The sequence below is a fragment of the Amphiura filiformis genome, chromosome 20 (genome assembly GCF_039555335.1).
Source record: "Amphiura filiformis chromosome 20, Afil_fr2py, whole genome shotgun sequence".
Classification (NCBI taxonomy): Eukaryota; Metazoa; Echinodermata; class Ophiuroidea; order Amphilepidida; family Amphiuridae; genus Amphiura; species Amphiura filiformis.
The window spans coordinates 16,007,200-16,012,866 of NC_092647.1; positions in this window are offsets into that span (position 1 = coordinate 16,007,200).

A 5,667-nucleotide genomic window follows, 5' to 3' on the forward strand; every position below is an offset into this window, starting at 1 on the left:
GTCCATCTTCATTTCAACGCCAGCATATTTTCAAAAACATGATTCTTTGCTCAAAAGCCTCTTTTGACACAAATAACATATCACAATAAGGGGTTCACATATTTTGGGTCAAATGTCAATAACTGTTCACTTCCGTTCTGGGACGAAAAACTTCAAAATGCCTCTTCTACCACAAACAACATAGCTACTCAGCAAGCACTAAACGTTTACAGAAACTTTTACATGTCTTGTTATAAAGGGAATAACAAGTTTAAATAACATTCAGTAAACATTTTTGAAAACTTGATGCAAGTTGATGTTTATATAACCCGACATTTAAATGTTATTAAAACGTTCTGACCAAAACACATTGATAACGTTTATAGCGTTTCAAAAATAAATTATGTTTGTGTTTGATGGGTAAATGACGCCACTTGCACGTGCACTCATGAAAGAAGAAGAAGAAAATGCAATGATAGTGTGCTACCGAGATAACCCCATAGGGTGATGAGTACAGTATTGAAGCAGAAGCAGAGGGCACAACGTCTAAATGTTGCTCCACAAGCCTCAGCACACTTTACATTAGCCAGTGTCGGGGGGGGGGGGACATTTACACCCGATCTATTAAAAGCTGTAGGGATTTACATGACTATGGCCATGATTGTTGTTTTTTGTTCTGGTTCTGTGTTTAGTTCTTTAGTTCTGTGAAGTTCAACATTTAATGCTTCTATGTTCTAAATCAAAGTAATATGTCCTGATCTATGATGTTTACTTAATTGCAGTGCTATTGAGAATAACTATGTTGTCAGCTTATTTGAAGAACTTCAGAATGTTGGTATCACTGATATATGGATTGGAGTATCAGGTATTGTATCAATCAATCAAGCTATTGGCCAATTAATCACTCTATCAGGAGATTGGTTTATGAGCAATAATATTAAATTATCAAGCAATTAATCAATCAATTTAATTAACCAGCCAATCAGTCAATGATTGATCAATCAATCATTTCGTCATTGCTCTGCTATACCAGCACATGTCAAAATTGTCAGTTTTGGGAATATTATCTCTATAATTTTGTGCTTTTCACAGACACAGTGCCAACAAGTGGAATACAATATGTTAATTTTTGAAATCCAGGATAATGCAATATTCTATTCTAATTAATTTGAGTAAAGGTAAAGGTAAAGGAGACGATCCTGTATAAACAGTGATCGGAGTGCCCATCTCTCTTTCATTGGCGATTGGGCCAGACTCCTCCATGTAATGTTGCTATAGGGGGATCAGTCAATTTTGCCGCCTCTTCCTCAACAGCCCGAAAAGGTCGTCTCGGTCGTTTGAAAAAGTGAAGAGCAAAAAAAAGAAAAAAAAAGGGGTTTCAGGCGCAAACGCCCTAAAAGCGGCTTATTTTGATGTATAGTACCATTTTATGCGCCCTTTTTTATTTACTTATTCTTTTTGCCGCCCCTTCGTTTTTGGCGCCCCTTCATTTTGGCCGCCCCCTGCTTTTACCCAGGGGGCTGGCGCCCCCAAAGTCCCCCCCCAAAAAAAATACGCGCATGGGGATCGCTACACCTCCTCTACAGCGAGTCTGTTACCTTCCCAGCATTTAAGAATGCCGGTACCCATTTAAACACCTGGGTGGAGAGGAGTAATCGAGATAAAGTGCCTTACTCAAGGGCACAACACGATTAATTTAAACATGATTACAACATTGATTTCCTTGCTAATTAATAGTAAGTAAGTAAAATTACATCCCAGTATGTCAGAAAATCGTATTATACACAGTATGTCATACGCCGACATGTCAGAATAACAATAACGTTGAAATAATGTGAGTCATATGCCAGTATGTCAGAACAAAAAATTATCCTCTCAAAACTTCATCAGCTTGTAGATTTGGGGTCACCATAGATTCATAATTTCAAATAACTAATTTTGTTAAAAAATTGTGCCGAGTTGATCAATCAATCAGTTGATCGATCAATCAGCCATTCAATCCTACAATTGACATGATTGATGAATCATTGAATTAATTACTGCATTCATGTATCTTCCTTAGATGTTGCTGCTGATGGTATACTTACTTGGAGTGATGGTTCATCTATGAGTTATACCAACTGGAACACCAACCAGCCATCAGATAAGGCTGGCTCTCCTGATTGTGGAACAATATTTACAGGCAAGAAGCAATTTTTTAAACAGAGGCAGCATTTTTCTGCTGCTGGAAATTAAAATGGTGGTTATATCCAATACGTAGAGTGTATGTTTAATTATTGGACTCTGAGATGGGAAAGGCTAAAATAGCTGCCCAGCAAGTAATGTGAGCCCGGAATGTGAGCTCCACTGAGTTTTTCCACATGTATGGGAAAGTAGACACCATGGTCACCAAAGTACTATCAGCTGGTGTTATATTAATACCCACTAGAAAATCAAAGAAGGCAATGTGACAACTTGACAAGGATTAAATCTTAAGCTTTGCCAGATTAGAAATATTAGTAATGGTATTTTTATAGAATATTAGTAATGGTATTGTTATTGTTTCTCATTTTCAGGCACGGAATCTGGTCAATGGAGCACTGATAATTGCTTTGGTCTTCAGGCTTTTGTCTGCATGGTTCCTGTAGGTAAGTGATGGGAGCTCCCTTGTCATCACTATGATTCGGAAGCATGATGGTTACAGGGCCTTCTGTATTGCTTCCCCGTCTTTAAAATCAACTTCCTATCGGCATCAAGAATGCCAACACCACCAGCGCTGTTTAAAACCCACCTCAATTCTGCTAAAAACCCACCTTGTTATTTGTGTGTGTGTGGGGGGGGGGGGGACAAGCGGGGGCAAACATTATAAATGAGGGGACAGGCATCGTTCATGCTGTTTGATTTTTAAGCGCGTCAACACCCTCGTCGCACTGGGGAACACGGGGGGGGGGGTCTGAGGAGTTTTTGGATATGCTTGGAATGTGTCCCCAGAACAGTGGCATAGATTTCTTTTTGACATTGCGGGATAACGTTGGTAAAAAAATGGGAAAGTATATTGAATCCAGTATCCTTTTGTAACAAAAGATGCGCGAAGCGCGCGAAAAATCCTAAATATAATATTGCTAAACTAGTGACATATGATACAAAAGTGGAATAAATGCGCGTTAAAATTACCAAATATGAGGTTAATTAATAACTCCCAGAAGTAGGCCTACTTTACCTTTTTTCATGGGGGGGGGGGGGCAGGGGCAAGGGCTATGTCACTGCTCTCATGCTTATTTTCTTTTGGTTCTTTTTCTTTTATTGTAGGTCAACCTGTAAAGCCAGTTCCACCTAATGTGCGTAAGTATGTTTTGGTTTTGGTGAAGTTGTGAATTGTGAATAACAATAGCAATATCAACAACAAGAATAACAGGCCCCATAAACACGTTGAAGCCATTTTAAAAGTAGGGATACAGACTATATGAGAGGAGTTTATGGCTTGAGTATACGCACCTTCTGTAAATATGGAACACAGACAATGAAAATAGTCCTATATTACAAAATCCACTACCTCTGACTTTATGGGTCATATATTTCATACAGGTGTATCAAAATGATTGGTACCCGTCAGTTTCCTGTGCTTATGGACAAGACTAGCTCAACAAAATGCAACATAGGAGCTACCTTATTTATAGATGAATGTTATGAAAGATCATAAAACTATCAATCATGGGCATTCCAAGAGGATCCAATGTCGCACATTGAAGAACAGACTTGTCAATAAACACCCAAAACTGATGGGTACCAAACATTTCATACTGCATCTTCTGTGTTTCAAATTAATGTCTGTGTTCTAGTTGACTCTTTTATAATATTTTGTTCTCTGATCACCAGTTGCTTCATTTTTCACCCTATAGCTCTTGGTGATTGCCCTCCTGGCTGGAGTTTGTTTGATGAAAATTGCTACTACCTGGAACAAACCAAGAAGACATATGCCGATGCTCGTACAAGCTGTGAAGCTTTTGGGGCTAAACTGACCAGCATACATAGCGCTGAGGAGCAGTCATATCACTCAAGTAAGTTTGTGTGTGTGTTGAAATGATCATTACACGTTGAGGCACACTTCTGATGATAGCCCCAGGGAGGGTACAAAAAAGATTGGTTTTAGAAAAAGTGACCCATTTTTTATTCCAAAATTGAAGTAGAAAAGGAGGCCATTGTTTTGCCAAACGCCCAAAAGTGAGACACATTATTTGCAGCATGTCCCTGATCATATGTACTAAGTATAAGCGTAATGGCCCAATTGGAACGGAAAGAATGAAATAGATATGAAGATGAAGATCATAGAAAATTAAGGCCACTCCCATGCAGTAAAATAATGTACTCCCATAAATGTGAATCATCATAGACCAACAGAGATCAATTCTCGCTATTCACAATAAGGGCGCCGCCAGCGGTTTGCGATGTAATCGTGATGTATCATGGGAAAAGGTCAACATCCAAGTCCGCGCAATACGAATATTACCATGCTATTACATAGGAACACGTGACAATATTTTTTAGTTTGTCAATATAACGGTATTACACGCAAATCGATAGAGAAAAAAATGAATTGTGCACATTTCAAATCACATTATTTAGTATTATTGCATAATAGCGAGAATTGAAATATTTTCTTCTGCTTCTTTTCAGTGCGTGTGAATACAGTGAATGATTGGATATGGATTGGTTTCCATGACATTACAGATGAGGGACAATTTGAATGGGAGGATGGAACGCCGGTAAGTTAATCTATTGCTATTAGATACCAGAACGAAACAATCTGCAAGAAATATTTTGTATATAAACATTATGTAGCCAGAGGTTTCCAGTGATATAAAAATCTTTTTTTTTTTTTTTTTTTTGGGGGATGATGCTGTGGATCACGAAATGACCTTTTAATATGTAATGTTATGATGGCATGATAACATGAGAGATATGATGCGAAATGTGGAGACTTGTGCACAGCTTAATGATAACAACTATAACAGAAGATGATGTCTCAAGTGGTTCAGCCATGTCATCATGCCTGACAATAGAATACCGTCTATTACCATGACTTCACACAGATGAAGAGGCTATCCACGACTACTACATTGAAAGGAAAACTAGATGCCCAGCTTCTGGTCTGCAAAGCAAAACAAGTCTGGAATGGGTTATTCAATCTAAAATTCACAATACCCTTGTGGAAGATGTTGGAAATATCTCTGACACAGGGAATATGAATTCTAACTGAAATTAGGCAGTTCCATTTGAATTTCATACACACTCTGAGAATGATTCAACCTGAATCTTCAACAGAGGGAAGGATAGTTACAAGTAGAGTTGGCTAATGTTGTGGCCAGAATTTGTTTCTGTAATTTTATTTTAGAGTTTTGATGTAATTTAATGTGAACAAAATAAATGAAGTAAAATAGGTGCTTAAACAAAATAATGTCGAATTAGAGTCACGCGGTAGCATGACCAGCAAGTTTTAAAAAAAACGACTGATAAAGAAGAATAAGAAGATGCACCGCGGGACTATATTTACACGAAACAAAACGCTATTGTTCTATGATATTTTTCGCTGGGTACAAAATATATCTAAAACCATGCTAAATCGTATTTACTATCCAAAGTGTAATATTTTAATAACTCATTAATTCAAAAGTTACACCAATCATACAGTCAATCCGATTGTTTGATAAT